General features: G+C 32.4%; 1 protein-coding gene across 4 annotated transcripts in view; it reads left to right on the top strand.

Annotated features, from left to right (window-relative positions):
- The first annotated feature begins 764 nt into the window (after nt 1–764).
- Nucleotides 765–14,649, top strand: part of LOC142339304 (receptor-type tyrosine-protein phosphatase F-like) — a 106,537-nt gene continuing 92,652 nt past the window's right edge. For 2 of the 4 annotated variants that reach the window (XM_075389246.1, XM_075389245.1), the window contains exon 1: nt 5,605–6,323. The gene's annotated coding sequence lies outside the window, so the exon portion shown is untranslated. Of the gene's footprint in view, nt 983–5,604; nt 6,324–14,649 lie in introns of those variants that run through there. The other 2 variants (XM_075389244.1, XM_075389247.1) reach the window with 2 other exon arrangements.

Genomic DNA, 14,649 nt, shown 5'->3' with positions numbered 1-14,649 from the left:
CATTAATGCTTTGACTCACAGTTTAACAAATTTGAAACGATGTTTCATACATAGTTGAAAAATGTCCGTTAATTTGTGACATACAGCGAATGTGACATACTGAGGGCAATTTGGTGTGAAATTGCAAGAAATGGCAATCACTTAGCTCAAAATAATTCTTTATAGTTCCATTCATTCAATATTCGTTGTTTAATTTGTTTTTTGTTTTTAGTTGTCAAGAAAAAGTGACTTGCTAAACTTTTGCTGCATTCTTTGAATTTTTACAAAACCATTAAAAATATGCAGCATGATATTTGTGCGGTTTGTTTAAAATTTATACCTCAGCAATACTCTCAATTGTTCTATTTGACTGATCACAAATGGTAAGAATTGCTTTTGTGTAAAGATTATACGTAGACTAGCTTACTTCACGCTTAATAAATTCAAAACCAAGTTAGAAAAACTCATTAATTAATGAAGTTAAAAAGCGAGCTAAAATCAATGCGACCATTCACTTATAGTTACATCGTGTTATCATTATAGTCTGTATAATGAGTTGAAAAGTAGAAAAATTCGGCGCACAGTTTTGTAAAAAGCATAATATTGTTAGTCATTTTCTGGCATTTTTGGCAGTTTTTAATCATATCTAATAATTCAAAAGAGCAAAAATTTTGGCTCATGATATGCGGCGACGGTTAGTACATTGCATACAATACAGAGATATTTGTCGTGGTGGTGTACTTTTGATTGTATGGTCATATTTTATACATTTGGAAGCAGCATCGAGTGAAACAATTCATAATCGATCTAGTGATTGATTAATTTGTGCTCTGTTTTATTTTTGTAAATTGTATATTTTTCTTATCACCGTCACCGCCTACTACAGCATGTACCGATAACTATACAAAAGTGGTGGATATATACTATCAGAGATTGGTTTTTATCAGTGTTGAACTGGAGCCCAAGAAATAATCACGCAAAAATAAGAACTTATTTCAAAAAGGTAAGCTTGGTATCATGGTATCCGTGATATCTGCTCCATAATTTTACTTGCTTTAATTTATTTGCTTTCCATAATTTTATCAAAGCCGCATACAAATAAAGCATGTACTGAGTTGGGTAGTTTTGTAGCATTGACATAAATTATATGATTTTAAAAGTTTTTCCTGTTTCATTCGTTTTAACCGACTCTGGTACCCATTTTTCTACACGCTGAAACCAGCGAAAAGAAACCCGGTGCGCATTTTCATGTCCTGCAAGATCTTGATGACTTTAGCAAAACTTGAAACATCTAGCCCAGATCTCAATAGGCAAAAGTTTCTCGTAATATCTATGTCAAAAAATTTCTTGGTAAAATTCGCCAAGATCTTGATTAATTTTGGCTTATCAAAAAATTAGTTTTTGAAGCTACTAGCTTTTTTAAAACTTTGAAGCAATTTTACAGCTTTGGAAAACATCTCCAATTTTTCAACCTTGAAACGAAATAAAAAAAACCGCCAGGTTCCGTCGTAAAAATTTTCCCAAATTCCATTAATATCTATTAATATCTTTTCTGAATTCGTTATTTTTTGGAAAATATTTCGCAACGTAATAGTGCATTTCAAATAGAATTAGAACAAACAGGAAGAACGTTGAACGGTAAAAATCTCTAATTACTCCACTTGGTCAGGTATGGAACAAAATCAACTGATTTTTGTTACTATCATAAAACATTTTAAGCCTAACTAAAATTAACACTAGAATATTTTTAAGTGCCAACATTTGTTTTTTGCAACTACTGGAATTTTATTTTAGAAAACCCACATAGTAAAAAAATGATCCTATTGTGGAAAGGAAAAAAAACATATAGATCATTGGCTAACCGAAAAACTGAAAGTTTGTTTCCGTTGTTATTTCAAAACCAATTATGCAATAGATTAGCTGCAAATATCGTCTTAGGCCAGCTACAAAAAGAAAAGAAAGAAAACAAACTTAATTAAAATATCTCAAAGCCGTCCAAAACTGCATTCTTTTAATTATCTAAATTTCTGTATCCACAGAATTACTTGTGGATTTTTCATTAAAAGCAATGTATTTTTGCAAAACAATGAACGTCACTTGCAGAATCAGAAATTGAATACAGGTTGTTTGACATCACAGATCTTTCAATTTTTCGTTCACAGTATTTTTAAAGATAACCACGTTTAATTTCAACTTCTTGAGAATTTATGTGTCACGTTTTTTTTTCGTTTTGCTAAAAGAAAATGGTTTATGAGACCTCAACTTAGCAAAATAGAGAAAGTAGGAGATCTTTTTCACCTGTCAAGTTTTCAGGGATCATAAAAAATAAATGGATTCTTAAAAAATTTGACTAGAAAATTAAAGCAAAGTTTATGATTCAATTGTTCTTTGTTCAAGCATTTTTTTTGTAAAAAAGGCAAAAGAAGAAAAATGAAACGTTTAAATAGAATTTTTTACTGTCTAAAGCAAAACACAGTTAGTACCCTTCCGCGTTTTGTTCAGAATTGTGAAAATTCCGCGTTTTGTTCACCTAAACTATACACATTAAAGTTTCTCAGATGTATAAGAAAGTAAAAATGTCCACATTTTAAAAAAAAAATAACTAGGGTACAATTAAATATATAAAGACGGAAATAAAAAAGCACGGTAAATTGTGTTCTTCTTTGCAGCCTTTCCTGGCCTACAAATACAGTAAAAATTATTCTACAACAATGTCTAAAGATCATTAGAATGAATTTTCATTTGTCAGTTATTTCAAAATTGTGTCTAAAACAAACACTAAATAGTGAATTCAACAGACAACATTGTCATTGTCTTTTTTGGAGAAAAAAGTATGATAAATTTCTATATGTTTTAAATATACTGAGAAATTTTATAAAATTACCATAAAAAGTTCGTCGGATTCCAAATAAAGGAAACTAGTTCAAATAGAACAGAAACAAAACAAATTATCAATAATATTTGGGTTTCTACTAAGTAATCAATCATAGAAACACGATCACCATCCCAACTTTTTATCGTTTTTTTTCTTCAAAAATCTTGCAAGACGAGCGATAGTGTGTACGACGAAAAGGCAAAAAAGGTTTGATTATGCTTCTCAAATTGCTTTGTTGATAACAATTTTTTCTTGTGACCTTAAACTGATTTTTCAATAGACTACATGGTGGCCTGATTAAAAACATTGGTCAAAATTTAGTTTTTACTGCAAAGGAATTAAAATTGAATGAAAAATTGTTTAAAATATTATATTCGCGACAAATTTTTTTTTTTCATAATTCGTTTTTTTAACTCAATATTAGTGCGCGTTTTTTCTTCCACATATATTTCAATCAAAATGATTAGTCAAAATTGAATCTGAAATTTAAAAAAGTTCTCAAAATTTTTTTAGTTCTTCGTGTCCATAGTCCTTGAATTCATTGTGTTGATTTTTAAGATCAGATTTGATGATAAATTTTCTGAGAATAGTACAATTTTTTTCTGCTCCCGACACTATTCTTCATTAAGTACAATAAAGGCACTATAGGCTTCATTCAATTAATGCTTTCCATGCGTCTTGTTAATCTGGGTTGTTCTGAACAATGCTTTTGATGCCAACAATTCAAATAGTGAGAGAAATAGCCTGCACATTTTTTACGGGTAATCATTTCGACTTAAAAATTTGGGATTTTAATAAACTTCAACGTTTTGATGATCGTTTTGATATATTTTTAGTGAAAAAAAACTACCTTTCTAAAAGCATATTTCTTTTCAACAGAAACGGAATCCAAGCCGGACCTTATATTATGCGAAAATATTACGCATAGCTTGAAATCGAAAAATCATAAAAAACTCGAAATTTAATGAATTTGAGTGGATAAATTTTACTGAAGCAGTGGGGTGCGCTTCTTGGCTATATGCTGTACAGCATAAATTATCTCTCCTATCATTTGTCAAAAGTTTATAAATCTTAAAATTTGATTTAAATCATGTTTTTTTAAAAAAAAATGAGAAATCGAACCATGTTAAAAAAACGTATCCTGAGCATTAAGTAAGCAATTGACGAGCGTTAAGGTAACAGAAATGTTTGCAACCTGCCAATGTTTAGTTTTCATTGTGACTATATTAAGGTTTGAGCTGAGCAACACCATTACAATGTTGACATTTATTTTCGGGGAAAAAGGTTTCAGTTTTGGCTGACAATTTCTAAGTGAGGTTAAATGCTGTATACTGTGCGAAACACTGCGCATCTCATTCTTGGATCCATCAAGGTATACGAGGAATGGTCTGCTAATTGTTCATGGAATAACACTTCAAACTTATTTAACTTGGTATATGTATATATGTATAGTTACATGTGCTTTACAATACATTACAAACAAGTAACTCATGATACCACAAAGAGTGAAATGTTGGAGGTACTGGCTCTTCTTTCCCAAAACCTATCCGGAGGCAACTGGCGGTGGTTTTACACGAGAATGCGAGGCAAGTGTAGTCACCCAGCCAGAAATATTCCCCAAAAATAGCCCCAGGATGTTTATCTCTTCTATTGAGGAGGAATAAAGCATATGTATAAGTAACTGCTATCAACTATCAACCCAACTCTCTGGGCAAAAATGACGTTCAAACTACAAAATAAGTTGTCGCTTCTTGAAACATTGCGCGAATGTGAAACTTGTAGTTGTTGCAGCTGAATTTGAAAGTTTCTGAATTTGTAACTTCGGAGCGGGAGCGATCACGTTATTTAGTATCCGTTAATTTTGCGAAGTTTTTGAAGTAGCTTTTTTCGGGATAACTTCCAAAGGCTTGAATGATTATCATGAGATCGTTTTGACCTTTCTCAGACATCTAAAAATTTTGAGACATTTACTTCTTATAGTGCTTCTGTAGATTTTTTTCCGGTCAAACCTTTGAACTTTTTAATTTTTAAATTTTTTTTCAAACTTGTTAAAAGTTTTCAAACTTGTTAAAAGTTGAAAGTTAACTTTGATCACTTTCGTCTTTGTCACCAGTCGGCTAATTTCAAATGTTAATGGGGAGGGGGTTAGATTGCAGTAGTGGGGTTATGAGTGCTTGCTTGTTATTGTTGTCAGATCGCCCCCAGCCTTCTCAAACAAGGCAGATAAGAACACTATTTTAATTGCTGTTACAACTTTTCCTAATTGTACAACTTCTGCTGCTACATGAAGACAACTGTTAACAATTTGACCGATACTCCATTCGACAGAAACCCTAGATCAATTATGCATTATATCTTATCATGGACTTATTAAATATATAACGATAACATTTATAACGATAAATTAAAAAAACGTATATAACGATTCCATTGTAATAGTAGTTGAGTGGTTTCAATATTAGAAAAAAAAATCAATCGACATATACTTCAAGATTGCCTCAAAATTAATCACTAACTGTCAATCATTTCAATGTTCTAGGATTTTGCTACATGTTCGTTCGATTTAGAAGAAAAATTTGCCGAACCAGATTCACCAGTTCACTAGTTCACCAAATTCAGACCAGAAAACTCGACTAAGCGGACAGCAAACTTTCCGCTTGTCTGATCACAACTTGAACAATTGTACCAATAACCTGCGAGCTCTAGTTTCAGAAATAATTACTTTGTGCTATTCAGGTTTAAACTATTTTAACTCTTGTAGTGGTGTTTTAAACACCTTATTTAAACCAACAGCAGCAACTTCAGATCTGCTGTCGGGGCTTTTCTTGTTCGATTGATTATTAGACCATTTAACAGTTGCAAGCATTATACACTACTTCTCTCTTGTTCTGTGTTAATTCGGTCTTAATTCACTCAAAATGTACTAACCATTACTAATGTTTCTACTAACTTCTGACACACGTGTAATTGTACGTACATGAATAATAACACACCAGAACACTTTATCAACTCAAAACATTTCATTCACGCCGTAATGCCTCTGAGCGCCCATACACTCTCAAAGAAATTTCAGAGATTTTTTTCTCATCGCCGTTTTAGTTCCTGAGACCAGCTGTTATAACCCAAGTTATAATTTATAACCCACTTGTTTATTTGTATATCATAACCAGAGGCTCTGCTACTGCTTCCAAAACTAGTTTTTGCCGTTCATTGTTATTTTACACCCCAAAACTGAATATATCTACATTGCAATAGTTGGGAAATCGGTTTTGAAAACCGTTCTTGTAGCTATCTGGTCAAAAATAGTCAAAACCTGCGCAAATTTTGCATTATTTCATTGCATTCAGAATGTTTTATTCTGTGTACCGCGAGTTCAGCTATTTTGAACAGAGCTATTTAGCTTGAAAAGTTGACTTCATGGCGCAAATTTATATCTTTGGGCATAACTGAACGTCTAAAGGTTTAGAAGGTGAGTGTAGTATATATACCCTTTGATAATATTCCTTTATCGTCAGCTGAATTTGTAATCTGTCTCTTCCATCTGGTTAAAAGTTAATTCGAAGATTGTGCTACTCTGGAACCTACATCTAATTGCTCTATAAAAGCGAAATCATTAATAAAAACTTATATTCTCAACTTTTAATAAGTGTCGTTTTGTGTGCGTTTGCTTATCCCGGGTCGATCCAAAGTTGTTATCCTAGAACTTTCCTCTAATGGACCCTAAATGGTTTTTTCAAAATTGAATGGTTTTTTCAACTTTATCATGACGGAGTTCGATAATGGTTTTTTTGAATTGAATGGTTTTTTGAATGGTTTTTTCAACTTTATTGAATGTTTTTTTCAACTTTATCATGACGGAGTTCGATGATTACAACTTACTTATAAAGGAAGGTTCTCTAACTTTTTCATTAACAAAATTTCCAGGAAAAACACTTTTCGTATTCAGTATTAACAGCCTGATATTGAACCCAGAGGCATACAAACCAGTCGTAAATGATACTAGCTTTTTTCATGAGAGCTCCTAAATATCTCAGACTAAAAGAAAATCTGTTTTCTCATGAGGCAGATTTTCTTGCAGCCCAAGACAAAAATTTGAGGCATAAATAGCTAGAGCCAAAAATGGTCCAGATTAAGCCAGAACCAAAAAATAAAACGCACTAAAAGGAGCTCATGAATTGTATGGAACAATTAACATATAAGTGAGTTACAAACATCAAATGAAGAGAGGGGCACAAGAAAAGGGAAAAAGTAGAAAATGGATTTTCTTTTAAAAGTTCCATTTATTGACATTTTTAGCCGGATTACAAATTTTCATAGACATCGTAATAGGAAATTGTTTTTACTTCATATTTCTGAATTATAAAGAAGTGAATTATGAATCTTTTCTGTTTTGTCTTGCACATTTGAAATGGTATTTGTTTGTTCAAATTCATATTACCACTATATTTACGCATTTTATTGATTTTTTTGCTATAATAGAACAAGGCGGCTCGTTAATGTGCGATCGCACATAAGGTTCCGACCCCGCTCATCCACAATTTTGGCATAATTGTCTACCAAATGAGGAACAGATGGAAAAAGACAAAAAATTCAAGTATTTTTCAAAAAAAAACTGGTGTATGAACGAAAAGATAGCCTCCAAAGCAAATAACTCAGTGGAGTAAAAAATAATGCATTCCATTGATGAGATATGCCGATATTAAGAAAACGAGCGAAGACGAACGGCAAAATCAAACAACAACAACAAACATAATTTACATCAAAAAATTTATGTCCGCTTTAAAAAACAAAACTTAATAACAAAGTCAAAATAGTGTCAGGAAAAACTGAAAATAAATAATTGTAATTCACCAGAAAAAAAATGGCTATTCGCCAGTTCATAATAAAGCTTGGTAACAATTAGACAAAAATGAACAGAAACTTTAAAGTTAGAAAATTCGCTGAATTTTTTTAGAAGAACAATTAATTTCAAAGTAATGAAAACCATTAGGAATCAACTAAAATACCCCATAAGTTAACAATAACCAATGCTTCTATAGAAGGGAATTAAGAACTCTAGGTATTCGATTTTTTATGCAGTTACAAAAAGAACAGCAAATAGACAACAAACTAAAAATCAATTAAAACTTGCCAGAAAATGCTTTGGAAGCCGTAAAGATATATTTTTGCACCCAAAATATGTTTGATTGCACCTTCGTCGAACACCGATAATGTATTATGTGGCCGCTCAATGTTGAAATTAAGCAACAATAAGACAAAAAAGAAAAAATTTAAAATTAAATAACTTTTTTTTTCGAAAAAAATTTATTTCCAAAGACATAAAAGCCATTAATTACAAAATGAAAAATTTGAATATGTTCGTCCATTCTTCTAAAGGAAGTTTTTGAGACCTGCAATTATCCAGAATATGTCTTACGTCTACAAAAAGAACGTCAAATATGACAAAAATCAAAAATTCATTTACTTTTTTTGTGAAAAACCCGTGTGGAAGCCAGTAAAGTCATAACGAATTTTCTTAAAACATTAGATTTTGTGACACCAATCCGTTTTGACACCTTCCCTTGAAATGTATTATGTGACTTCTCATCAATGAAACTAGGTAACAATTAGACTAAAAAGAAAAAAGCAAGATTATGTAATACTTGTTTTTATCGAAAAAAATTTATTTCCAAAGACATGAAAGCCATTAATTACAAAAATGAAAAAAAAACTGAATAGGTTCGTTTATTCATCCAAAAGAAGCCCTCGAGACCTGCTATTATCCAGAACAAGTCTTACGTCTACAGAAAGAACGTCAAATGTGACAAAACTTAAATTTACTTTTTTTGTGAAAAACCCGTGTCGAAGCCAGTAAAGTCACAACGAATTCTATAAAAACATTAGATTTTGTGACACCAATCCATTTTGACACCTTCCCTTGACAAAAATAATATCATTTTTAGTTTTAATTAACGAGACCAGGTAACAAACAAACAAAAAAGGAACAAAATTGCGAAGTTGAAATGTTTTTTTTTTCATTTTTGAAAACAATTGTTTTCAAAGTCATGAAAGCCATTATCTATCTTCTAATATCAGAACATCGGAAATGCCAATCAAACCCGGTCATTGTACAGGAAATTAAATACGACTAAAAAGACAAAGTAAAAACGACAGTTAAAGACAAAATTAAAAAATTCAATTAAATTCTTCGAGAAAGTACTCTCGAAGCGGTAAAGAACCACAATCTATATCTTTAAGGATTTAATTATTATCAATTGTGTTGTGCGTTATGTTGAACGCGAAAAATGTGATATATGAACTGACATTAACGTGTTAGTTTGACAAAACTAGAAAACATGAAAAATGGGCAAGTAACTAAAATTTTTTTTAAAAAATGTGAAATCTAGTAGTATCAAAGCCAGAACACCATAACTTTAGGCGTAAAACCGAAATACATACTAAATTTGAATTCAGCAGAAAGAAGTAGCACTCTTTGGTTGCTGACACTAAGCTACAAGTTGACAAAATTAAGAGAAAAATGGAGGCAAATTTCAATAAGCCATTTTTTATTTAAAAATCAAACATTTTTAAAGTCAAAACGACCATAAGCTTTCAAGCAATCAACTAGATAATTTAACATCGAGTTAATTAGGAAGCCAATAGGACCTATCACTGGTGAGCTTTGATTTGAAATGTTCTGTTATTTAATTAATATAAAAAAGATCGACTTTTTTTTTAAAAACCGACTGACGACAATCCGATTTATTTTTGGTTTGTAACGGTCCAAGATTGGTACTGAACTAGTCCTGCTAATGCTGATTGTCCATTAGGAACACTTAATTTTTCTTGAATGTTATAGGTATAGATAATTTGTTAGTTAAAAACTCAAAAATAATTTCTGCGTTTTTGATAATCAACGAATAAAGTTAGCAAAAAACGGCAAATTTTTATTTACAGAGCACTCTCAACGGAAGTTGAAGTGTAATTAGTCCCCTTTCAGTCTTCAAAGATTGTGTTTGTGGTGTTTGGGTGTGCACTTGCTGCAAATTTAATCAGAGCGGACAAAAGAAACTTATTTCGTGCTGTTTTTGATGAAACAGTCTGAATTTTGTGAAATATTTAGCCGGAATTTGTGACAAAAAGTTCAATGAAAAAAGCCGACAATTTATTTTGTCTTTAAACGTAAAATCAACAACATTTCCTTGAAAAATTTTATTAAGTTTTATCCAAATTGGCGAAATTTTGGTCAAAAATTCCGATAAAAGTTGAATGAAATCAACGGAATTTACTCTATTTTCTCGAAAGTTTAAACCTCGATATCTCCCTGTCAAATACGAAAATAAAAAAAAATCTTTTTAATTTCATATTCTACGCCGGACAAGCTTTCTAATGATACCCTCTACTCTCTACGATGAATATATCGATCGGCCAAATTTGACTGAACAAGAAAAACCCATTTGAGTATATAGTTCCTCCCCCCCCCTCAAGAGGGGTCGGAACAATTATTAGATCTTTTCAATAATCCCCTCCCCTAGTGTAATTCTTGGATAGAATCTCAGTAAGCGTTTTATTGACCAAAAAGAATTTAGTTGAATTGGTGCCTCACTTGCAACTCTCATTTGCAGCATTAAGTGTAGTTTTGAAGAAGAGGCGATTCTGCAAATTGTCTGATTTTTTTCCCAAGAGTCTCTCCAAAAGTTTCTCAAGTTTATGGTGTCCTTCAATTTACTTTCAATGTGCACAATATTTGAGGATTTGAGAAAATTTTGGGCAGACGTGGCCTGAGAATAAAGCAGTATTTAACGAAAATTTGGGCGATTTTCCAAAACGTTTGCCTGAATTGAGTTTATTGTGCAAATTCATTGCTTTTTCTGATTTTAGTTTTTACGAATTTACGTCTCTTAATCTCGGCTTAAATTTTTATCTAAATTTTTACGTTTTTTTTTTACTATTTTTACTATTTATTGTTGAACTGGCGTTGGATAACCCGGTTTCAATAACTCATTTCATAGAGACGTGTAGCTATTTTTCCGTAAAAAATTTCTAGCATTCTTTTTGGTGTCCAGTGCAAATTGGTTTCTTGTTTGGAGTTGCTTGAACCGCTTTAGAGACGAAAACAATCTTTTTCGATAAATGAAAACTATGTCGTCTTAAATACAATCTGAGCAAAAACTGCAATACAGGAGTCCAGAGGTCTTCAATAAAATAATACAGCGCTGTATCTTTTTGATAAGTTGTGTTACAGTAACAGAACTGAAAAACATCTATTTTCCTCAAGATATTGTTATGATAAACAATTATTAGCGGATAGGTTTATAACAAAAAATTGAAATAGTTTTTATTCCTGTGTGAATGATTTTAGTAACCAATGGACTGATATAGATTTTGATGGAATTTTTATGGATTGATATAGATTTTTTTTATAGAACTTGTGTTTAAAAAATTTTTGTGGAAAAAGGAAGATTGTGCGCTTCCATCTTTTTATTGCTTAGGTCTAACACTTCATATTCATTGGTTTGGCCAATAGAGCTTTGAAAAATCAGACTCAGAAACCAGTCATATTAAGTCGAGTTATAAAAAGAATGCAGTTTGAGTTTTTTGTTTTTGGAATATATAAAGCAGTAGGATTATATCTTTGTTTTGAATTTTTTTATTTTGTGTCTGAATTGCTGTATTATAATCCCGGACCCTCGTGTCATAGCAGACCAGTACTGGTTCATTCAATATCATGTGTAAAAGGCTATGTCAGTACTGTATTATAGTATTCTAAGGGTTTTTGATCGAAGACTTCGCATAATAAGCTCAGACAACATTAATTTAACATGCACAGTCTGGATTCCTTTGTCTGTTTGTAAAAAAATCATAACACATTTTGAAATTTTCGAAGCAAAATTTGTATTTTCAGACGATGCGCAATCATGATACACTATGGTACCAAAAAGCTACGTACAGCATTTCTGCTTTTAAATTATTAAGAAAAATTTCTCACTTCCCCACTATAACAGAAAAGATAGTTAAACCACTTTGTTCTTCCACTGTTCACCAATTTGTAGCTCTACAAGACGTCGGATTTTCATGGAGGAAACTACAAAAGCAACTCAACTTAAAATCAAGATCCAGTGCACAACATGCATACAAACGCTTTCTAAAAAACAACAGTTTCGGGGTCCAAAAATCATAAGGAAGACCCCAAAAATGTCAAAAATCCAACACAAAGTTAATTAGAGATGTTTTGAAAGATCCCAAGACTTTACTGAAGGCCATTAGAGTGACTCATAACGCTTTCTTTTGCTACAATGCAATTTCCAGAGGTACAGTGAGGCGAATTCTCAAAAGTATAATGTTTTTTGGATGAAATACGATCAATTGAACGAAAAATGCTTGTTAAGTGTCAAAACAAGCTAAACTCTGCCTGTTATTTGGAAATTTTGGAAACTTATGAAGAGAAAAGATGCATTTTCTGGACATTATTTTTCAACAAGATAATGCTCCTGTGCATAAATCGAAGATTATGGGGAGTTTTTTTCAAGAAAAGGACTGGAAGGTATTGGAATGGCCAGCATACTATCCAGCTCTGAATCCTATTGAAAAATTATGGGCGATTTTGAAGCAGCGATTACGAAAACAGACAATTTTTTGGGAAAATTTAAAAAAAAGTGTCTGAAATTTGGAACGAAATTGACATAGAAGTAGTGAGAAACCTGCATGAAAACTATGCAAACCGTCTGTTAGATGTTTAAAAGGGCTAAAGATTTAATGACGCTTTATCAGAGAACAAATTTGAACTCAAAACGTTATGTTATTTGGTGTTTGTAATGCTTTTAAAAAAATCTTCAGGTGTACGTAGCTTTTTGGTACCATAGTGTAGTTGGAAAACTTGTTGGAATTTTGTAAAAATCCAGGTAAAACCAGTGCAAAACCAGTAAGGAACAAGCAAAAGCAGACTGAGAAATACTATGATTCAGTGCTGATTTACTATGTTAGCATGATCTAGGATATGACTATTGCGGGGTAAAAGCTACCACCAAATATTTTGTTAGTAAACAGCGCACTAAATTGAGAAACAAAATGTATTTGACTCAAAAAGTACTTCTCAGTCTCAGACTGTCGATATTTAATGATTATTTGAGGTCATTGGTTATAACTGAAACTAATATGGGTCACGCATTTTACGTCATCATAACTTTAGCATGCTTTGGACTGCTTCCCCCTTAGAATGCATTAGCTCTTCCCAAATTGGGGCAAAATATTGAATAAAAAGCGTCGGTGCCTGAGATGATGTGAAATTACGTCAGCACCTTTGCGATGACCACTAATCAATGGTTCTCCTTAGATTACTGATTTTAGCAAAAGCGACGAAACATTTGCTACATTTCCTAGAACGCTTTAAAATAATTGTTATTCTTTCCCAGCAATTCGGAAACTGCCCTAACTTTTTCAGTCTCACCAGTGGGGTGTTCAAAGGGTGTTCAAAGACATTAATTAATAATTTTAATAAATTTCAACAGAACCCCCACCCCCACTAAGGTGTGGTCTGAACAAAAAAGAAGATCTGAGAAAATCTTGACGTCAAAGACGTGAAATCAAAACTGTTATTCGGAAAACTCATTTTAAATGTGCATTCATTCGCCTTCTTAATCGTTCTAACCGTTTTTGGGAATATAATAATTCCATTAAACTAATCTTTGGAAAAAACGTTCAACTTTTCCATTCTATCTGTACAGACCACATTCTGGATCAATTTCTGGAAGTTATTTTTATCCGGTGAACTGAAAAATAAGAATCTTCGCCACCCTGATGAACTGAATTCGGGGAAATTTTTCCATTGTAAACTTACATTTGTTTATTCACTCCAACAGAGCGTGAAAAGTCTTGCGTAGGTTTTCTGGCAGCGATTTGAAAGAACTGAAGTATAAACTTATACAGTTATATATATTTATAGACTTAGTCTTTGGCTGTGTGATTTGCCTTGGGGTACAAAATATTTATTTTTTTCGTAATTCTCGAAAATTTTTCAAAAGTTGCCTTGCTTTCAATTTCAAGAAGAGCAAGTTTAACGTAGGGATAGTTGTGAGCAATAATTTTGATTCTTCTGTGTTAAACATTGTTTATAACCATTTATTTTGTTCATGCTTTCGTTGTTGTTCACACCTCCTTATTTGTTGCAACTTTACCCGGAGTGGACAGACAAACAGAGAAAGGTTGATGATCCAATATTGGGCCACGGGAAAAAAGAGAGTAGGAGCCTCAAAATAAACAGGGAATGAGGGGCTAAAGGTTAGCCCGCCCTGCGGGATGTCTTGTTCTTTTGTAGTGGTCGGGAAAGATAATTAATTCTCAGATTGGAAATGAAATGAAACACTCCTCCACTCACCCTCCCACGCGTCCATGTACCCCTATTACTCTTGGACCCTGCTTGCAGAAATTGCAGTCTACCGAGACTATACTTTTCGCCCGCATCACTACAAACTTTTTGCAAAACTTTCTTTCCTCCAAAAACAATTATTGTTCAAAGCAGAGTTTTATGTACATCATTTAGTTAGTCTCAAATAGCGCAAATAATGTATTTGTAGAATTTGCATAATTAAAACGTAGTGTCCGGATTTTTAACGTTTTGTTTATTTACAATTTAGTTGTTCAAAAAATTGTTGATTTTTGAAGCTTGAAGTTATTGAATCTGCAAATATGTTCTCTTGGGCGGAATGCTTTGTCTGCATTGATTTTGGTATGAAAAATCAGTATTTCACGTTGTTTTTTCATCTGTTCAATAACTGCACTAGTCGCATGAGCGCAGCGGCAACTATCGCGTGTGGGAG

This window comes from Convolutriloba macropyga, chromosome 5 (genome assembly GCF_964194025.1).
Source record: "Convolutriloba macropyga chromosome 5, txConMacr16.3, whole genome shotgun sequence".
NCBI lineage: Eukaryota > Metazoa > Xenacoelomorpha > Acoela > Convolutidae > Convolutriloba > Convolutriloba macropyga.
Note: the sequence above shows the minus strand (reverse complement) of the source record. Positions and strands in the feature narration are given on the sequence as shown.